The 21,709-nt window shown below is 39.3% G+C and overlaps 1 long non-coding RNA gene across 2 annotated transcripts in view; it reads right to left on the bottom strand.

The window, feature by feature from the left end:
* Positions 1-1,474: 1,474 nt before the first annotated feature.
* Positions 1,475-21,709, bottom strand: part of LOC146584950 (uncharacterized) — a 23,022-nt gene continuing 2,787 nt past the window's right edge. Inside the window, exons 2-5 of one of the 2 annotated variants that reach the window (XR_014898100.1) lie at positions 18,294-18,364; positions 8,427-8,703; positions 7,624-7,772; positions 1,475-2,823 (exon numbers count right to left, since the gene is read on the bottom strand). This is a non-coding gene — a long non-coding RNA (uncharacterized LOC146584950). Of the gene's footprint in view, positions 2,824-6,404; positions 7,773-8,426; positions 8,704-18,293; positions 18,365-21,709 lie in introns of those variants that run through there. The other variant, XR_014898099.1, reaches the window with a different exon arrangement.

Here is a 21,709-nt window from a genome sequence, read left to right as displayed (position 1 = left end):
AAACAAAATGAATTTACCTGGAATTTTTAGTCTGACGTATTGAACACTCTCACAAATGCATGAACTTTGTGCAAAGTCAAAAAAAAATGAAGATGCAACATTCAGGCATTAATTGGCAGAGCTAAATAATGGAGTAACAGAGCTAAATGGTATATGTTACTCTCCTACTKCCAAGCGGTCTATCTCACTAAAACCAAGACAGCTTATCTTTACTGAGAACTCTATACTTCACAGACTGAGTACTTTGGCCAGAACCCAGGAGAGTGGGTAATTCTGTACTCTTCAGCGGGGTTAGCCACATGCCTAAAATTAAGCAGGAGATTATGTGCTTTGCCCGACAGAATGCAAAGTACTCCAGATTTTTGAAAATTCCCATCTGAATGCTAAATACATTGATATGGTGTATTTTATTTTGTTGCATGGAGTTGCATAGATCTGAAAAGGTAGACTAAAGATGGAAACAGAAGAAAGAGAGAGAACTAGGTCCAAACAGTTGACCTGGTCCTGATTTTGATCCACAAGCAACCATCAATTTTTTTTGTAGGATTCTACTGCTGCTCCTGCAGAGGCAAAGAGGACCAGCTGAAGTGATCTTAATTTTGAAGACAAATGTTACCGAGACTATTTCTCTTTTATCAGTACCTCAATTATATTAACATTTAGGGCGAGCTGCAAGGGTCTACTAATTTTGCAGGGTTTGGGGTGTCTCAACACAGACARTTTGGGGAAGTCTGCTGAGCAGTGGGATATCTGGGAAAGACAACTTGCTTTTGATTTCATGATTTGGTCATTTATTTTCCCTGTGGGGAAGACAAGGTTCTCAGAGTTGTATACTTTTAAAAGAAACCCCTAGTATGTTCTGTAAAATGGATGGCACACCACCAACAACTACGTTAAGTCTGTTCTTCTAAAGAAACAATCCGTCAGTTTCAACTGTACTTGAAAGAATAGCTGAAGTCTCAAAAATAATTAGGTTCCTGCAAGTAAATGAGAGGGATCTAAATGATTGCTCCAACAGAGGGAATGGTGGGCAGAATTCAGGTGTAATTTGACAGTAGCTTATTAGTCAATCAATCAGTACAATCGACTGACTGACATTCAGAGCAAGCACCGTTCAAGGATTCCTGCAAAACTCCTCTTTTTGCCTGGCAGCGGAAGTGAAATGTGGGATTGTTTACAGCAAAAAGGAGAAAGGGAATTAGAGGATAACTGACACAAACAGAGAGAATCAGGCTTCATTAGCTGCTCATAGAACAATGCATATGGTTACTCCAAATTTAGTTATTGTTTAAGATTTTAGACAGTAAGTGCTATAGATACAGAATCAGTACAGTAGTAGCAAGAGTAGGAGAGTGTGGGAAACGGTATGAATGAGGTAAAATGGATTTATATAGATCAGTGTTTATGAATAGCAGCTCCAGTTGTAGAAAGTACATTTCTGTTCGCACTGGAATCAATAGAACAATATACACAGAAAAGAAACATTTATTGGAGGCAGGAAATATGATGCTGCAAAAACTAATGAAAAGAGTTATTAAAATGGAATATTAGAGAAGCCAAACCACATTTATGTAAACAGTTTCTGTAAGAAGTTTACAACATTTGAAATGTAAGCTTTGTCTCTCACAAGAAGTGGTCAAAGATTCTCACGGATTTCCACAGACACAGAACAATGCGCTGGGACACGGTGCTCAGGTGGAAGGTAGGAAAAAGGTAGCCATACACAGGTGTGGAGTTACTGGCAGCTCTGCTCTGAGAATCAAGTAGGTTCTTCACAACAGTTCTCATCTTGGGATTAATTCCAATCAGTTTTGCATTTCTGTTTCTTTCTGGAATGCAGCTTACTTTCCTGAGGTGTTTCTTTGAAAGAAGATGCCTCGAACACACACAGGAGAACATTAGCCCAAAGTCATATTCTTTTGGATGTTATTCTCTCCTCTAGGGTCATTCTTTGCAGGGAGAGGCATCTGGAAGAAGAACTGAGTCTCCTTTCTTCACTATAGTGCCAAGGATTTTAGTAAAATGGTGAAACACATCTCTCTAGATCAAACAATACCGTGTCCCTCTTGATGGATTTGAAGACATGAGTATCTTGGGGCCAAAACTTAAAGTTTTTACTTGGTTCTTACTCATTTGTTCCTTGAGTAGAACTGAGTTTGTTTCAGCAGCGTTGCCTGAGGAAAAACTCCAAAATACAGCTCTCAGAAGAGACTAAGTATCTTAAAGCTTATACTAAATGTAAGGAAGATTCTGCAGGCCCAAATATACTCTTATGCTTTCCAAATTAACTGTTCCAGTGTCTAAATGACAGATCATCATGACTTTTTATGCAAAAAATTCAGACACCATTATTTAAGTATGGGAATGCCAGTTAAGGGCAACACTCTCTTGCTTTGAGGTTCTAGAAAAATGTAAACAAAAGCTGTAATTTGTGGGCTTGGGAATTGATCAAGTTTTCAGAGTGCAAAATAGCCCTACAGRAATCTGGTGCAAGTATCTAAAATTATTGCAGAGAAGAAATTTGATCCTGTTTTAAATGTAATTAAAGCCTTTTGCATCTCCACCAAAACCCTGGAGATCTCTAATGGTTTACCCTCTGGGGAGAACACACAGATATGAATTTTAATAGTGTATTTTAGTAATGTGGTGGATAAAGACAAATTGATTACAGCAGTCTGGAAAAAAGCAGGTGATGGAGGGCCACGGGGTTCATGTTTTCCCAGACATGGTGAAGGCCACCCAGATTGTAAAAGAAAGTTGATATCTTTAAGAACTGATGTCTCTGATTTGGAGCTTGATATGGCTTTCTTGTTTCCAACCACACTGTGGATTATATCAAAAGAAAAATAAGATGTATGGTCCAAATTCTGTCCTTGTGTACACAAGATCAAATCTGGGCTAAAACCTCTGACATCAATAGATTTGCTCTAGATTTAGACCCATGCAATGAAAGAGCAGTACCATCCTTCTGATTACAATAAAGCAGAGTATTATTTAATATCTGAAGAGCAACATGAAAACAAATGAGAGTGAAAGTCTGAGAAACTGGAACTCTGACAGAAGTGTTTCTATACAATTAGCATGTAATACTCTGTAGTAGCCCCTCATGATGATACCTGTGCTTAGTCTCAAAGGGTACAGTTGTTTGAAATTTGCTTCTTAGAGAATGCCACATTTGCACTCTGATGGGATATAAAGTGAGTGTACTGTGACACAGTAGGTTCCTTGCACTCTATTTCCTTCTAGACTGTTTGGACATATTTTGGGACAATTAAAAAATACATATACGGTTAGAAAATACATTGTTTTGACATACATGAAAATTACATCTGATGACAATCCTTCTGTTAGTTCATTCTCTAGCTTTGTCCATTGTCTAATTTTGTTGATTGGCATTTTATATGTGTGGATATACATATACAAATGCAAGTATGCACATACAGATATGATCTTTATGTGATATACTTTCAGATTTAGGCAATTTTCAGTACCAAAGCTAGCCCACCACAAAGCCATGCACTCAGTGCACTGAGGAGCCTTGCTCACTCTAGTGTTCCATGATATTAGCCTAGGTTTGAAAAAGAATATGGATCTAATCTAAACAGGGACTAACCCCATACAGAGATGTGGACCTGGAAAGCTTTGCACAGCTGCAGCTAACTGCAAAAACTAAGGCACCTCTGTCTATGCCATGGAGACGACATGGATACACATGGAGAATACTGACAGAATTAGATGTCTTGCAAAACAGTGTCAGCCTCCACTGTCTTAAAAAAAAAAAAAAAAAAAAAAAAAAAAAAAAGCAGAGAGGGAAGTCTTGACTTTTCATCCCATCTCTCAGGATCATTCATAGGTTTACGTTCATTTTTAAGTTTAGCCAAGAATGGTTAAAATACAGCAGACACACTGACAGCAGCAAGTGGAACCTTCTTAATCATTAGAAGAAAGCCATACTTGGCCTTAGACTTTCTCCAAAACTCTTATTTACATTTTGCAGCAACACAATCCTAAAAGCAGGAATGGGGAAAAACCTCCTTCCAGTAGTCTTTAATCTAGTGGTTAAAGTACTCTGCTGGATGACAGCTCTCTCGGGTATGAATTCCCACCAACAGAGCTGGGCATTGACCCTGGTCTCTTGTATCACAGGTGTGTGCTTAAACTGTTGTACAAAAAGCAAGATGGCTAGGTTACCAGCACTGGTGCTTCATTTCAAAAATAAGCAAAAAAAATGAGCTGTGCTAAATTCCTGACAGAAAGGATGTTGATTATCTCATTCAGGAAGTGCCAGGCTGTAGATGTAGAGTGAATGGAAACAGTTCCTGTACCCTTGAATGAGATTCACTGGGGAGCAGTTTTCAAGATTTATCTTCATTCTTCAAATTTTTCATCTGGCCAATTCTAAGCACTCCAGAGCTCATCTTAGCAATGATTTTGGATCTCAGCTCTTCCTCATGTCTCCATGTACTGCAGAGGGAGCCTAGGCATCTAGCACAGAGCCCTGAGGAGCAGGTGTCAAAAGACCGATATTGAGTTAACTTTTAAGGCACCTAAGTCCTCACTGGATCTGGCCTTCTGGATCTGAACACCAGACTAAAACTCTAAATTCTTTAGGTCACACTGTGCAGAGCAATGTCTGTGTACCTATGAGAAAGTCTAGGTCTTCTAGCTTGCATTTGTAAAGATATGCTGGCTTAGCTGATCTCAGCTGAAGTTGAAGGTATCATGGGAATCCAGTCCCCTTCTCTTATCCACTCAAGGAACTTGGGATACAAATAGACAGYCATTTAGTGTTATTTCATTTTGGACCACACAAGGTCCAAAAGCCTCCTCGTGTCTATGATGGGGATTTTAATTCCGAGTTACAAGCCAGCCTCATGTCTTTATATAAATCCTATCTCTTGGTCCAAATATGAGCTTACAAAGCTCAGCTAGTACTCTGTAAATTATTATTCATCTTTTGATCAAAAAATCACATTGCTGAGCAAACAAACAGTAGTATGTTTTTTATGAATACCCTATTATGGAGTGGTAATTTTGCATCAAACATTTTGCTCAATAATGTATAATATAGCTACCCACCTCTAAATTAGCAGAATGGGAACACCCTGTAACAGGCAGCAGGATACAGGAAATAAGAAGGTATAGATGTTTACATACACAATAGAGGAACTCTTTGACTTGAGAAGCCAAACTGGGAGAGGACACTGCTAGGCACACAAACATTGTGTAAGAACAGACAGTATTTCTGATAGGTTTGTAAGACCAGAAATTACTGTCTTCTGAGAGTGACTGAAGAAACAAACAAGAGCAACTGATAGAACCATAGACTCAGTAAGGTTGGAAGGGACCTCTGGAGATCAKCTAGTCCAACCCCYCTGCTCAGCAGGGTCACCTAGACCATGGTAGACAGGGCTGCATCCAGACAGGCTTTGAATATCTCCAGGGAAGGAGACTCCACAACCTCTCTGGGCAACCTGTTCCAGTGCTACGTCACTCTCACAGTGAAGAAATTCCCACTCACGGTCAGGTGGAACTTCCTGTGCTTCAATTTTTGCCCATTCCCTCTTGTCCTGTCACATAGRACAACTGAAAACAGTTTGTCTCTGTCCCCCTGACACCCTCCCTTCAGGTACTTGTAGATATTGATAAGACCCCCCCTCAGTCTTCTCTTCCCCAGGCTGAAGAGGCCCAGGTCTCGCAGCCGATCCTCATAGGGCAGATGCTCCAGCCCTCTGATCATCTTTGTAGCCCTGCGCTGGACTCTCCCCAGTACCTCCATGTCTCTTCTGTACTGGGGAGCCCAGAACTGGACACAGTACTTGAGACGAGGCCTCTCCAGGGCTGAGTAGAGGGGCAGGATCACCTCCCTTGAGCTGCTGGCAACACTCTTCCTAATGCACCCCAGGAGGCCACTGGCCTTCTTGGTCACAAGGGCACATTGCTGGCTCATGGTCAATTTGTCATCCACCAGCACTCCCAGGTCCTTCTCTGCAGAGCTGCTCTCCACAAGGTCAGCCCCCAACTTGTCCTGGTGCCTAGGGTTATTTCTCCCTACGTGCAGAACTCTGCACTTGCCCTTGTTGAACCTCAGGAGGTTCCTCTCCGCCCAGCTCTGCAGCCTGTCCAGGTCTCTCTCAATGGCAGCACAGCCCTCAGGTGTGTCATTCACTCCTCCCAGCTTGGGATAATCAGCAAACCTGCTGAGGAGGCACTCTGTCCCCTCATCCAGGTCGTAGATAAAACAGTTGGACAGGATGGGACCCAGTACTGAGCCCTGGGGGATGCCACTAGCCACAGGCCTCCAACTGGGCTCCATGCCASTGRTGACGACCCTCTGAGCTCTGCCTTTCAGTCAGTTCTCAATCCACCTCACTGTCCACTCTTCTAACCCAAACTTCCTGAGCTTGTCTAGGAGGATGTTATGGGAGACAAGTGTCAAAAGCCTTGCTGACATCAAGGTACACAACGTCCCCTGCTCTCCCTTCATCTACCCAGACAGTCATGCCATCATAGAAGGCTATCAGATTGGTTAAGCAGGATTTCCCCTTGGTGAATCCATGCTGGCTACTCCTGATTACCCTTTTTTCCTCCATATGGCTGGAGAGGACATCCAGAATGAGTTGTTCCATCACCTTTTTAGGGATGGAGATGAGGCTGACAGGCCTATAGTTGCCTGGGTCTTCCTTCTTGCCCTTTTTGAAGACTGGAGTGACATTGGCTTTCTTGTGTAATAGACCTGTTTGTTAGGTATGGTATCATTTTACTGTAATTTTCAATCTGGCAAAGTTCAATCTGGCAAAGTTCATACGACTAATATTGTGATACAGTTAATATAGTATAACAAGAAAACAACATACAATAAAAATGTCCCCATGCCTTACAGATGCAAGAATATGGGTTGCCCACAGAGTTGTGAGAAAGAGCCTGGGTATTACTTGCTTTTTTCCTTTTTCCTTTTGCTTTTGAGATGAAGTATAGAATGGTTTCTACTATACCCTCTCCAGCCCTGGATAGCTGGATTTGTTCCAGAACTAACCATAACATGACAGTCTAGGCTGCCACTGTTCATCAGTGTTGCCAGAAACACTGACAGAAGTGCCACTCCATGGCTCAAAAATAGTAGGAACTAACTAATGAACACGCATATCAATGTGGAATATGACGATTAGACCAATGGTCTGTTCAGTACAATATCTTGTCTCTAAGCATGTCAACAACTGATGAGGAACTAAGAAACAGGAGGAAGCTATAGGTTCTTCTACTGACATACACTGCCACCTGTGCTCAATTAACTATTCAGACCAACCTCTAACTTCCAAAAGAAAGAGTTCAGTTTCATCCTGAAGCATGAGGATGTGTCTCTTCTACAGCTCATGTTCTTYTGTTTACTTTTTAAAACTGAAAATATGTTATTTATGCTTGTTAAGTTCTTGGTTTGAACCTTATGAGAATCAAGTCATTTTGCTGTTTACTGTGTTAAGTAATATCCTACTCCCTTTGCAGATGAGTGAGTGACCTTCAGTTACAGTATTAGACAGCAAGCAGAAACGTCTTATTAGTCTTCCCTGCGTTGTTGACTGTTGCATACAACTTGCAAAAAGACATACAATAAACAGTTCCTACCTTGTCATTTTCCTCTGCTGGATCTCCCATCTGACAGCCTTTCTAATGTATTACTCACTTGCCCATGGCCTGCTTTCTTGCCTTTAAAGCCCAGAGTTCAGTTTCAATTGACCCATCTGCTGCCATGGTAAAGGAAAAATGTTTCACCACTAGCACAGAGGGAAAAAAAAGCACACAGCAATAACTACCCATTGCTTCTTTAAAAATGTGACCAGCTTTCAAAAGTTATCCAAGACTCTGAGAAACTCATTGATGTAATGCTGCTGTTGACAGAAGCCTAACAAAAGCAAAATTAGTCAACTGAGAGTATCCATGAACTATGAGAGGCAGAACCAGTTATCTGCCATAGAAAACAGCAACAGATATAACAGTTCTGTAGTATGGTTTGCAGGTGATGAACTAGCCAAAGGCAGTATTCTTTCATAAGCTGCCAAAGCTGGCTGAAGGGAGTATCCAGTCAAAGAYTCTAACTTAGGACCAATTGCTTGGGTAGTTTCTGACATGCATAGGTAGCAGTAAAGAATGTCGGATTCATATTTCACAGAGCTCAGGTTGAATCCATTAGGGTCTCCTGAGAATTCTTTGTGGAGTTTACATATACATTTTTTCCCTTTGACAATCCCTGCAATAATCTGCAAGGAATTATTTGTTTGCTCAATATGGAAATTTTTGGTTAAACTGCTTTATGTTTACAGAATCAAAATCAAAATTGATAAATAGAAAGAGGGAAAGCATGGAAACTGATGTACAGCTAAGAGCACACAATGAAGTACCAACACTCATTGATACCAACCAAACCTTACCCATTAGCCTTTGTTTATTCTCCCCCATGTAGAATGTGCTTTTTTCCTCTCATTTTTCACAGTCTAACAGATGGGTGAACTGAGAGAATATATCTCTATAAAATAGGGAATCCATTTTAGCAGGTTGACTGAGTTAGTTGGCTAGTCCTCCCATTGGAGCAATTTGCTAACAGCAGGAGTGTATCCAGCAAAATATAGTTCTTCACACAGACCTCCCAAGTTGTCCCATCTCTCCATCAGAGAAACTTTTGTGGGGCCTGGGGAAGGGAGAGTCCTTCTGTGAAAATAAAAATAAAAATGCCATGTCTAGGTGGAACTCTGGAAAAATTCCACATAAGAAAATCTCATTATGAACCCTTTCCCTACACATTATAGGGCTAATCTGAAATATTAAAGAGGGAGACAGAACAGAGGAAGAGGGTCAAGAAGGCAGGGCTCAGCATAAGGGAAATTTGGATTCTTTTCCTATCTCTTTTTCAGGCTTTCTAGGAGATCTTCAGCAAGATGCATAGTTCCTGTGCTTCACTTTCTCCTCTAGAAATAAAAACGGCTTAATTCTACTAATATCCCTCCCAGAACCATCTGAAGGGATTATTCATTAGTGTTTATAAAAATATCTGAATYGTGGATTTTTGAAACAAGTAAAGTAAGTATGGCCCACACTTCAAACAGCTAGTGCAATGTGCGAGATAAAGATGAATGAGCATTAACCCTAATGGCTTTATTCTGCACAGTGTTCAAAGATCCACTCCGGGATGCCATCTTCATGTTTTCGTCAACATACCTACACTGTAAAATCCATCTATCTTAGATCCACTAACTGGGCTCTTCTTTGACGGGAATTGAACATGTTTGGTTCACGTCTATTTCAAAAGTTTCTAAACCTTGCTAGTTCCCTCAGAGAACTGTACTCTCCTTAGTCAGGCATTAAAGCTAGCAAGAGAAAAGGTATACAAAGCCAGTTTTGATGCTGTTAGAAAGGTTATATGGGGGTGTACATCTGACTTGGCTTTCAGAAAAATAATCACAGAATCATAGAATTGGTAAGGTTAGAAGGGACCTCTGGAGATCATCTAGTCCAACCCTCAAACGAGTGGCCCATACGGGGACTGAACCCATGACGTTGGCATTATTAGTACCATGCTCTAACCAACTGAGCTAAACCTAACCCCAAAATGATAAAATGATTTATAGGGGGGAGGAGAGGCCTTAAAAGTTGAATTTAGGCACCCAGAGTACTAAGCTGTTTGCCTATGTGTTCCTTAAAACATGCTTTGCATCTCTGAAAATGAACACAKGAATATTTTTTGAGTTCTGTAAGTGAGACTGGAAAATATCAGGTTCTCACTATTTTGTTGCTCTAATTCTTTTTTCAATAGAGATATCATTCTGGGAGCCCTGTATGACTTTATGCATTTTTTTTCCAAGAGTAATGATAAAGTGACATAAAAGATCAGCAAAAACCAAATCTGTGAGCCAGGCGATAAAACAGATAACTTAGACATGTATTTTCCAGTCCATTCCTATTTTTGCTTGCAAATAATTGGCAGTGGAAGTGCTCATTTGAGTTCCCAAATGCCCATACAACTGGAAAGCTCAAAAGCACAACCTAATAAATGGGAAATTTTTCAAGAACAAAAGAAACCAGAAAGCAGCAGCCTGTTTGGCTCTGAAGCTGTAGAGCATCTATGGATCAACAGGGCCGAGTGGGAGCAACCTTTTAATTAATTTCACTTTATTTTGAAGAAAAATATTTGCATACAGAATTTTCCAGGATGTATGCTAGTCAAAATGTATTGTGCTTCCCTAGAAAAAGCCAGGAAGGGAGAAAATTAACTGCAACTTTCCCTGGGCTTCTGCAACATCGCAGCTGCTCTCAATTAAAGTGAGCAGTGGTTTCTAGGGACTGCATCAATGGTATTTATCTTCCAAACATTTCTTTATTATTTTGCAATGATTTCATGAATTGCAATTATAGCTCAATAAAGGGGTGTTACAGTAGTGACCATATTGTCTGCATATTTCTTCCATTGAGAATCCCCATGCACATTATGTTACTGTCAAAGATTTAAGTATAGCTATCTATAAAGTACCAGAAGATGAAGAGAGTTAAATATCGAAACCTTTGTTAAAAAATGCATGTCCACTACATCCATAGAAAGCAGCCTATGTTGAGGGACAAGAAAAGAGAAAATTTATTTGCTCTCAGGAGTCTGGAAGAAGGTACATGGCAAATCACTGTCACTAGTTTAGGCATAATGGAAAATGTTACATATAAACTAGTCCATGTATTTAAAACTCCAAGTAACTGATGAAGTTTCATCCTGCTGCATCATTCTTTCCATGCCACTTCCTCTAAAGTGAGTGGGGGACACCTCCATGCAACTCTGTGACTGACTTGGGCATTAAAATRCAAGAGTTAAAAAGGGACATTTTGTTTGCACAAGATGAAATCTGTTAATCAATTCTAATTCCATCCCAAACAGTTTCTGAAAGTCAGTCTATCCATATTTGTCATTTTTTATTTGTCACTGGTCAAGGCATTTGGTGGGCTGTCAGGAGACCTGTGTAATACCCTGTCTCTGCTTTGGACTTTCTCCTCAACTCTGGATGAATTTTTACATTTACCAGCCCTCTGTGAAAACGATGGTCACAGTCATAATTCCTTCCCTCCTCACATGCTTTCCACAGTACTAGCAAATTGTTATTCCTCTTGTTTGGATGCACTGTATAGCCACGCAGCTCTATTAACTGCTGAGTAAGGTCGAAATAAGCACCTTATGCTTATGATCTAAGGTAAAGAGGAGACTCAAAAACAGAAGTAAGTATCTACAGCTCCATTATCCACACACCGTCAGCCTACATTGCTAGATATTACCCACAGCTGCAGCACTCAGGATCCACAGAGTGGGTATCTGCTGGCCATCTAGGCTATAACATGCTCAGGCCCATGCATGCCCTATATGACCAGAATCTCAGTGCTTGCAGGCTCCAGAGCACATGGATGCTCAGGCTGAAGTGACCTTTTCAGGCAGACACAAGGGGTTACGATAAGCATGACTGGTGAGTCTGAGCTTGAGAACCACTTGAGCTTGTCCCTTGGRTGATAGTACAGATATATCCCCAAAATCCAATCTGGTTTATCCTCTGTCAGGACTATAGTGCCAGTTACAGAATACGAAACACATAAATATCAAATCTCCAGACACTGTAGTAGATGCAATCATATAAAAAAAAAAAAAAAAAAAAAAAAAAAAAAAGATTTCTTAGGATGGTGTAGTCCATTTTGAAAACTGCTTTTAAAGAAGAGTTCTGCCAGCAAAACCTCAGAAACATAAACAAGCCCAACATTTGACCAATATGAGATTTGTAAAACACTGTACTGGTTTGGTTCACAGCGCTTAAAAGAAAGGGGTTAATTTATATTTATATTGGAGAGAATGTTTGTAGATTATGTAGAGTATTTGGTCAGAAGACAATGTAGTAAGCATGCCCATATAATTGGATACTCTCATCTCCGGATAGTTCAAAACACTCTCTTTCCACATGGCAGTCACTACAGAAAAAGGTGGTGACAGCAGGTTACCAACCAGAAGGGATGAGAATGCTCTTTCTAAACCTAGCATTTCAAGGTGACTAATGCTAGCCAATCTAATATACAAAAGATCACACTTCACACTTGCGTGTTGCATTAGTCTATAATAATACTGAAACAGTAACTTACAGAGTACAGCATGTAACAGCTGCTCCTGTGCAGTAGCTAAAAGATTTTGGAAGATGAAGTAGCTGGAAACCTCTATATTCCAGAGAAAGAGCCAAGTAGCAGAAATAGGGAAAACAGCAGTCKGTGGTTCAGGATGTCCCTGTCTATTTTTTATAAGTACTTCACACACTTGCAGCCAGCCCTTGCTAACTCTAGCCAACTCTTGTTATTTTGTATCCTGTGGCATCAACTTCGAGAGTACAGTAGACTACTAAACTGATGTCTCATAATTTGAAGAGCTAAAGTACTGAAAAAAGGAAAAATGAATAGAGATAAATTTTTATCAACAGATGTGTTTTACAACTAATGATCATCAAGCTATGACATACTTTTAACTACCCAGAATCCTCTTTATAATGATGGCCCCATAAAATGCTAAGTAAAAAATAGCATCATAATATAAGAAAGCAAGTGGCTGAGATTTTTTAACTTGAAGCCATTGGTGGAACAGAATGGCTACTTTTGGGAGCCAGACTCCTATTTGGCTAGATATATTCCTTTGTAATGTTTTACTGCATGATTAGATGGTTTGAAAGAGTCAAATGTYTGAGGAGTGACTTCCTTTAAAAATCCTGGCCAAGATGCCACGGTGTCCAGTGAAAAAGGACTTGATCAAGCTTCCCTTCTATAAATCTTGAGCTTATACATTTTCTACCTATTCCCAGTGACAATCCATTCACACTCTCAGTGCTCTCTGTATATGTTTTTCTAAGGACCATATATTTTGTGAGTGTGGAACATGGGAACAAGTGTTTTCCTCCTCATGCTGTAGATAACTGTAGATTTCTGTATCAACCACAATGATGAAAATTAACAAATTTGTCCATCATATCATGACTCACCCGACCAAATGTAGACACCTACACTGTGGAAGCCTACATCAGATTTAACAGTTGGGACTGCTTTATTAGTCAATGGAAAGAAAGAAAGCATAAATGATCTTGCTTTAAAATAAACACCTAAAATAATGCTGAGGAATTGTGCTCTGAAAGTATCTCTTCCTCTCCTAAAAAGGACCCTGAGGTGACTCTCAGATAAACCAAAATAGATGAGGTGAATCCCAATCCTGTGTTTAATGCAAGTCTGCCAAGTGCTGAGCAAGGTAAGGGTAATGCCATTTTTCACTCAGATATGGAAATTTAAAGCACTGGCATCAGACCTAACTCCAAACCTTTGCTGGCAGGTATGAAGCATTCTCCTATGTGGATGAGAGACATGGACAAACAAGTCCGTCTCATGAAAGTTCAACAGCTTTCAGGGCAGTACCTGTACCAGGGCGAAGAGAACAGAAAGAATAAACAGTGTTTAGCTCTTGGAGTGAGCACAACTTTCTAACAGCAGGGAGAATTTTCTAGCACTCTCAAAATGGGGGTAAGATAATAGGTTCCCTAAACAAAACATGTTTTGACAACCCTGGCTCAAGAGAAAGAGAAATCAAGCCACAGGAACTTTTATAACACGGGAGTGCCCAACTGAGGACCTTTACAAGTCAAAAACTCGTAGACTTTCTAAAAAAAGCTGGCATGGGAAAGTGTTGTCAGGATTGATTTCTACCCTATGTACTGTATAGCGCAAAAAAAAATTAACAAAAGGCCAGGATGGGCAAAGAGGGAAAATAAGAATACCCACTTGCCTACAGATTGAAAACAAATAGAGGTGTTTTTCCACATACTAAAGTCACACTGTGAAATTGTGTGCCCTAGGACCCTGTGGGTGGTAAAAGTCTATTAGACAAATTWATAGGGAAAGGAATTAAATGATGGTTTTTAAATAGGAAGACACAACACCTGACACAAGAAATCCATGAACTGCTATTTAAGGAGGCATGTCTTCCCCAATACATCCTTCCTTGTGCATCTGATTTGGCTGCTCTCAGGGTAGGATACAGAACTAGACAGAACTCTGCTCTGAGCTGGAATGGCTAGTCTTGTTATTTATCAGGTATTTTTATAGCAAATATTCCATTTCAGTAAGTGTGATTCATGGGATTTTTAAAGCAGAAATTGTATTTAGTCTTATTTTTGTCTGCAAATGTATGGAGATATTAGAAAGATTTATTCATGGATGCAGATATTTTTCTCTTTTCTTATCAGAAGTATTAGAGTACAGGCTATTTCCAAGATTTACTATTGCTACAAATTCAGAAGCAATGGTTTTGTTTTCTATTGTTAGATGGGCTGTTTAAAAGCTTAAGAGAAATGGCTAATTTTCTATCTCATTCTGATGGACAAGATGATTCAGATTATCACTTGTTAGCGATCATCCTTGTTAGGAAGGCCAAAGATGTCATGACAATGGAGGGTGAACAACCAATTTCCTCTCCAGAACAAGGTGGGAACATACTGGCAGCTTTGTGTGAGATAAACAATCAGCAGCTTCAGAAATTCTTTTACAGATCTCTCCTATTTTGGGGGGGGGAGTAATAAAGGTTTCAAATATCAGGGAATCACAGTTTATCCAAAGATGGATAAACTTTTTGATTCAAGCTACAAAATATTCTTTAATACATTTCAACAAAGCTGGACAGATGGTACTAACAGTACAGAAAAGAACAAACTCAACTAGTTCTCAAAGATTTTTTTCCTTTTTCATTTTCTCTGCATTAAGTTACCAAACTCATTTTTCCATACATATTAGAAAAATCTGTCTTAAAGTGCACTTGGAATGGGAAGGAGCTAAAGATAAAAACATGAGCTCTTACAGGAGAAGAGATGGTTATGGCTTGGGTCTTTCTAACATTCTGAACTTCATGTACCAGCTATCTGGCATATTTACTGAGTGAAGAGCCTTTTTCAGACAGCAAGACTGCAAGTGTAAGCAATATAATTTCTATCAATTCCATAGTTACCATCTCCCTCCCATAATCTGAGCAAAACCATATTACAAAATATCATTAATTCCTGCCTCCTTTTCACTTATTAAAAAATAGAATAACTAAATAGGTCTGGTCACGGCAATCAGACAACTTCTGTCACGTCCCTTAATGTCATCTGTGCTTCTACCAGTCTGTAAAGAGTGTCCCCAAAAAGCTATCGGTCATCAATAGAAATCAAAATGGAAGACAATTAAGCAACCTCCAGAGCAACAGTTTTAACTAATCAAATAACTTCTCTCATGGGGCCTAGTTTTGTAAGATCCTAAGGGTAATCTATCTCTGGTCTCAACAGGAAGATAAGCATCATGAGAGGCAGATCTTAAACACAAAAATTAGTCAGGAGCAGGTCCTAAACAACCTGAAGACTCATGAAGTTCTTACAAAGATCCTGACATTCAGTATAAAATCTGAAGCACAGAGGAAGGTTTAGAGGATGTCAATGCTTCTTGCTTCTTTTCACAGTGAAAGATTCTATCAATCTTTAAAGTATTCACTATTTTTGCTGCTTCTTCATTCCACAGAGATTTCAGCTGTCTCAGTTGGATACTCCAATTTGCAGGCTTCTAAAATTAGTGGATTTCCTAAAACTACAGCCCTATAATCTTTCCAGTTTCTACTTATTTTGTAAAAAAATGACAGCAACCAGACACACAGTAACATATTTCTACGTGTTGCAGAGTTACTGAATCTTAATCTATTTTTGGATTCTTCTTCAAACTCTAGTCATTCCCATAACTGGATTATATTCTACTTTGCCACAGTGGCAAGAAGAYTGATTGCCTCAGACACAAAAAAATTTTTAAAGGCAATAAAACCATGTTCTTTTAAGAAGCTCTCTCCTACCTGAGAGCTTCATACAATCAAAAAAAAAATCGATACAATTAATGTGTTCCACAAAAGCCACCAACAATAAACTTCTTTATGAATAATAGAATTAGTGACTTCACTTTAACTAGTTAACATAGCCTAGAGGTATAGTACAACCTCCAACAACAAACATGTTTTCAATATTTTTCTCACGGATTACAACAAAGTGTCTAGATGTGTACAGACGTGCCGGGGTAGAGTGGTATGTTCAGTAATGGCCTGCAGCTGATAGCCAAGGATTAGAAAGAAGAAGTTACTCTGTCTAGTCCTTTTTTCATTTCTTCAATAACACATTACACTAGATTTCTTTTTTTCAGATTTCTTCATATTTACTTAAAAAAATCTATGTTATATTTACAGGGTTAATGGATTATCATTTCAAATACACTCTATGATTAGGCTGGTGGCTGCCAGCTGTCATCTGCACTTTTCTGTGACTCTGCCTTGAAAAAATATTCCAGTGGAGAGCTCTAACTACCTTTTATAACTCAGGTTAAGATCATTGTTCCACTGAGTCAATAGGACCCAAGAGTTACTGAACTCAGCCACACCAGGACTCTATCCCACTTTTTGGGTCCCTGAAGCAGAAGGCAGGATGACAGTCACGCTAAATGAAAATGAGTTCTGAGATTATTCTATGCTTATCCTGAGGTTTTCCTATACTTAGATATAGCTCTTTTAGTTGTTTAATATACAAAGAACTGGTGTTGATCAGCGCGCAAAGTTTTAGGAAAATAACTGCCATGGAGTATTGGTTGGATGACACTCCTTTGAACATCTACACTTGTATATCCAGGGAAAAGGCCATAACCACAGCTTTTCTCAATACCACTCCTTCCTCAYCCTTCATTTATCTTCCAGCTTCCTACTCTGCCATTTCAGCTTCTCCTGGCCATCCTCTCAAAGCCATAGGAGCAAATGGGAGCCACTTGAGTATGCTGACTCTATTTCTGCCCATTTCTTTTGAAAACATGCCCTCTTTTTGTCTAGTAGTGAGCGAGAGCCCCTAACTTTCTACAAGGGCAGTTGCTATAGCGGGGGGGGGGGGGGGGGAGGGGAGAAAAAGTAAACCAGTATGAGCATTCAGCTGTACAAAGGCTGTGGAACAATGTTAAATTGCACCATCTGTGGCTTTAACTTGAGCATGATTCTGCAAAAGGCCTGGGAAGGAGACTAGAGGCATAGCATGAAAAATGGGAATAACAGGTGCATGTTACATTAGTATTACCCAGTAACACCTGTAACTGATAAACCACAGCATGAGATTTCTAGGGACTTCTAATAAATGGACATTGTCTTTCTCTACGATTGTATGCTGGAAAAATTCTTTTTAAAATCTGTAATAGATGACTATAGTATGGAGGCCATGCTGGCACTTTTCCAACCAGAGAGCTCTTACCTCCACTTCAGATTTTTCGCAAAGCAGCTGCACTAGATAAGCAAAAGATTAGGGTGGATGTGTGTGGACAAAATCTGAATAGGGATGGAAAACAGATTGCACGTGTGTCTGGAGCAACATTACTATGGAGGAATTGCAGGAATCAGACACAAGGGAAGAGTGTTATGGCTGAAACCACATTGAGAAAATGGGGGAGCGATTTGCTGATGATGGAGCATGGGAGAGGATCTGTGCGAGGGAGACAGTGCAGAATTAGAAAGATCAGTGTAAGACAAGAGAAGTACATGGAGCAATCTCAAGGGTAATTTCACTTAAGGCTAGGCTGAGGGTAAATGTCTGGAAGCAGCCTCTGCACTAGGGTTCAGAGAAAGACAGGTTATGAGAAAGAAGGAAGCAAGACAAAGCTGTATTAAAATAGAGTAAAGCGGTACTACAGGATGCCTCTGAGCAACTCCATTAAAACCCAGGAGCTTCTCCCCATCCCACAGAGGTTTTACAGAGTCTTACACACTGCATATCATTCTACATTCTACTTCCAAGTAAGTACAACTTCATCTCAGCACATTTTCAACAACATTGGTTTGTTCATTTTAAAAGATGGAAGCTGGTACTGGTGTGGGAGCTGCTCTGTAGCTGAAAACTAGCTGTTTTATAAAACCAGTCCATAATGATTAGTCTCTCTGAAACTGTTTTTGTTGTAACAATTGAGAAGTTTAGTACTTGCAAATTGGCTACCAAAATGTGTAATACTTTTATATGTAAAAAAGTTTGGGRGTGAACTTGGTGCATATGAAAGCAAAGGATAAACTGCACTAGCCTGAGTCAAAACAACTGTGGGCATATACTATGCAAACTTTCACTCACAGCTGTCAGTGCAGCCAAGTTCTTATTTGCAGCACTCTGATGTGAGGCTGGAGCAAAGTCCTTGCAAATGGTGACACTTCTGCATGGTTCTGATCTTACCTCATTCTTTTCCCATGAGGATTCCTACTGACATCAGTGAGTAGAATCATGCTGCTCAGAGGAGTAAGAGTCTGAAAAACAAAGTTATTCCTCCCTCGCACAAACCAAATTAACCCAAAATTCCTCTTACTAGAACTGTAAAAAGCACAGATACTTAGGAATAACTGATATCAACTTATTTTATTTGTATTATCATTCTAAGAGGTTTCTCTGTACCATTCCTTACCTTAGCTGTTAATTAGTCTGTCAGTCAGTTGTGCTAAACACCCACTGATCTGTCTGGGTGGCTATGCCCTTGCCAGGACAATGAAATCACCAGTGAAAAAACACTCATTGGAATCAGAAAAAAATTTAGTGCAACTACTGTTTATATTCAAGAAGGCAAAATTAACAACTACCCTTAACTATTACCAATGTGCCCTATCCTTCTTCATACTTTGCATTATTGTTCTCATATGCCACAATATCTACTCAACTTTTCCATACTAGATAATCCACTGTGGTAGAATCATAGATTGTATACTACACTGTAATGACTTCAGTTTTGGGGACTAGACAGGTATGTTCATTTGTGCTCAGATCCTCCATGGAGCACATGTGGCTTGTAGCATTCTAGCCCCTGGCACATATTAATACAGTTACTGATGGTCACTTTGGCATGCCTACAGCAAGGAGGAATTCCCGCAGTATTCCTGCAGCAACGTTCATGGCTTCTTTGGGGCTTCTCAGACATTAAAATGAGGTCTCAGCTCACCAGCTAATGAGACCCATAGGATACTTCACATATCTAACAAAAAATAAATAAATAAACAACTTTCCCATGTAAACAAATAGTTCTCAGATAAGAGATGCCCCAAATTCAGGCATGGCAATTCATTAGAAGTGATACAGATACCAATATTCTGAACTGGCCTTGAAAAACAAATCCAGCAACCTGCAAATACTGGAATCTAGACTGGCTGAAAACTTAGTTGTGTTTCTCATTTTCCTATATTTATAAATCATTTTATAAAATATTTGGTTAAAAATGTTGAAATCAAGTATTCTTACTCATGAATAAAAATTCATATTCATTTATTGTTTTTCGAGTATTCATACTCATGAGTAAAATTTTTCAGAGAACTTTCTGGATCAGTAAAGATTTTAATATTTCATCCCTCTTCTAGATGATAAACATCAGAACATCGGAGTTTCCTGCTGAATTAATTTTTCCTTCTCTAATTTATATGATACATTTCCACTTAAGAATGTCATTTCATTCCATTTTGTTGATTTGAAATGATAAGTTAAACATCATTTGTTCAACACTATTCCATACTCCGAGACATGTGATGTCTCGTCTTTGTGGATATACCTATTGTGGGTTCTTCTCTTCTCTATAGTCCTTGCTGTCTGCAGATGAATTACACGTTCAGAGAGGTACCTGGCTCAAGCAGATACAGATACTATCAACCTGATATTCATGAATTCTAGTTTAGATTATTTTAGTCTAAATCTTTTCTCTCAAAAAAAAAAAAAAAAAAAAAAAAGATCAGTGAAATCTCATTTTCTGCCATTTTTCTGCACCTGTAATTAAAAATAAGTCTAGGTTCTTTTTAGGTCCTGCTACACACAGCCCATGAGACTTTGTATAAGTCTTAAATACTCATTTTCTGCCCCTAAAAAATTAGAATTGTATCTATTTGCCAGATATATTGCAAGACTAAATTGTAGGGAGCTCTGATTTCCTTGGGTTTGCATAGGAGAATTTCAAGTCTTGCTGCAGATTTGACATACTGTACCCATGTATCTCAGTGCAGATGTCAGACAACATTACTGACTTTCTTAATGCTTCCTCAAAGTGCACCAGAATGACTTGAATACTTGAAAGTGCCATCACATGATTAATTAAGCTATCTGTGAAAAATACAAGCTATATAAGTCTTCACTAGTGCTCTTCTTACTGGTCAGTGGCAGCAGTAAGTTCACAAAGCCTCTGTTGACACTGTAACATGCCACCTGAGTGCTACTAGTCCTTCACAAATTGCTGTATAAAAGAGGGCAATTTTAGTAGGTGTGATTTTGCTAAACTTTCAGCATGTATATGCGCTAGGGTAGTTTGTCAGGCCAATAAAATCTCTCTGAATTGAATTAAAACTGAACAGTGAATGACCTGCAAGAAATCTGCACACTATCTGTTGCTGCCTTTAGCTTAACAGCTAGACAAKTGATCCACTATGCAAGAAACTATTTTTCCAATTTCTCAAATCTGGCAAGTGGAGCAAAATGCAATACAACATAGCCTCAGGTCACGAGACCATTCCTGGAGACTGAAGCCAAGGAAAATTTTGTCCTAAGGATCTGATCTGCCTGTTCTTTCTTCAAAAGATATGTCTGATGACATTAACACCCCTTCAAGAGCCTGATCGTACAGTTGCCATTCTGCATTCTCTCACACACAGCAGTTTTGGACGCTCAAGGAACTCAAGGAATGTGATCTCTTGTATTTGACAGAAAAAAACTCTCTTTTATTTCTCAGCTGACTGAGTCACTTGTTCTAAGCAAAGAAGTATAAAAGGGGTTCCCTTTAATAAATAAATCTTCCTCTCTGTGCTTAGGAGATGCCTGCTGTGGCAGTTTCACTGCACTGATGTTCTCTCACACGTCCTATTATTCTATCCAAACCTAGGACTTCCAGGAGACACTGTTTATCTGAAGCAGTGATGCACAGAAGAGAGAAGAATAGTCATTCCTACAAATATCTCTTACATCTAAGAGGTGTTTTCTACCCTGTAAATCTTCACAATCTGTATAGAGTGTCAAAAACCAGAGGGCATTCAAATTTCACATTTCTACAAGCAAATCCTTCTCCCTAAAAGAAATATTTCCAGGAAAACATAGAGAAAAAGCTCATTAACCTTTCCTCCTCAGCTCTTGAGTGAGCATTCCATAAGAGGAAGCAGTATGAATTAAGGACCCTGTTAAACTAGGGAGTGAAACACTCACATGATATATACCAGAGCCCCAGCTTTGGTACCTAGAACTCAAAACAGAGATTAGAGATACATGTTAACAAGTACCAAGATACATCCCTACTGGCTACAGATAAGCTAGCTCAGCAATATACATTAATCTTTCCAAGACCAATTCAAACTTGTGGTTATTAATTCGGCTCAAGTTATAATTGCTTTGGACAACAGCATATAACTAAGCTTTCTGCTAAAATTGCCAATTTTAGACCAAATTACAGTCTTTTAGGAAACTTGTCATCATAAGAGCAGAAAATGTGGATATGAAAAATGAATTTCAAGAGGAGGGTAGAATATTGTTGTATGATACCTAAAATTCAAAGTTTTCATGCCCTCAGACACTTAAAGATAGAAGAGAAGAGAAGAGAAGAGAAGAGAAGAGAAGAGAAGAGAAGAGAAGAGAAGAGA

Source organism: Rhea americana, unplaced genomic scaffold (genome assembly GCF_003343005.1).
Source record: "Rhea americana isolate MKP2758 unplaced genomic scaffold, rheAme1 scaffold_88, whole genome shotgun sequence".
Lineage (NCBI taxonomy): Eukaryota > Metazoa > Chordata > Aves > Rheiformes > Rheidae > Rhea > Rhea americana.
This window is presented reverse-complemented; position numbering and strand designations above follow the sequence as displayed.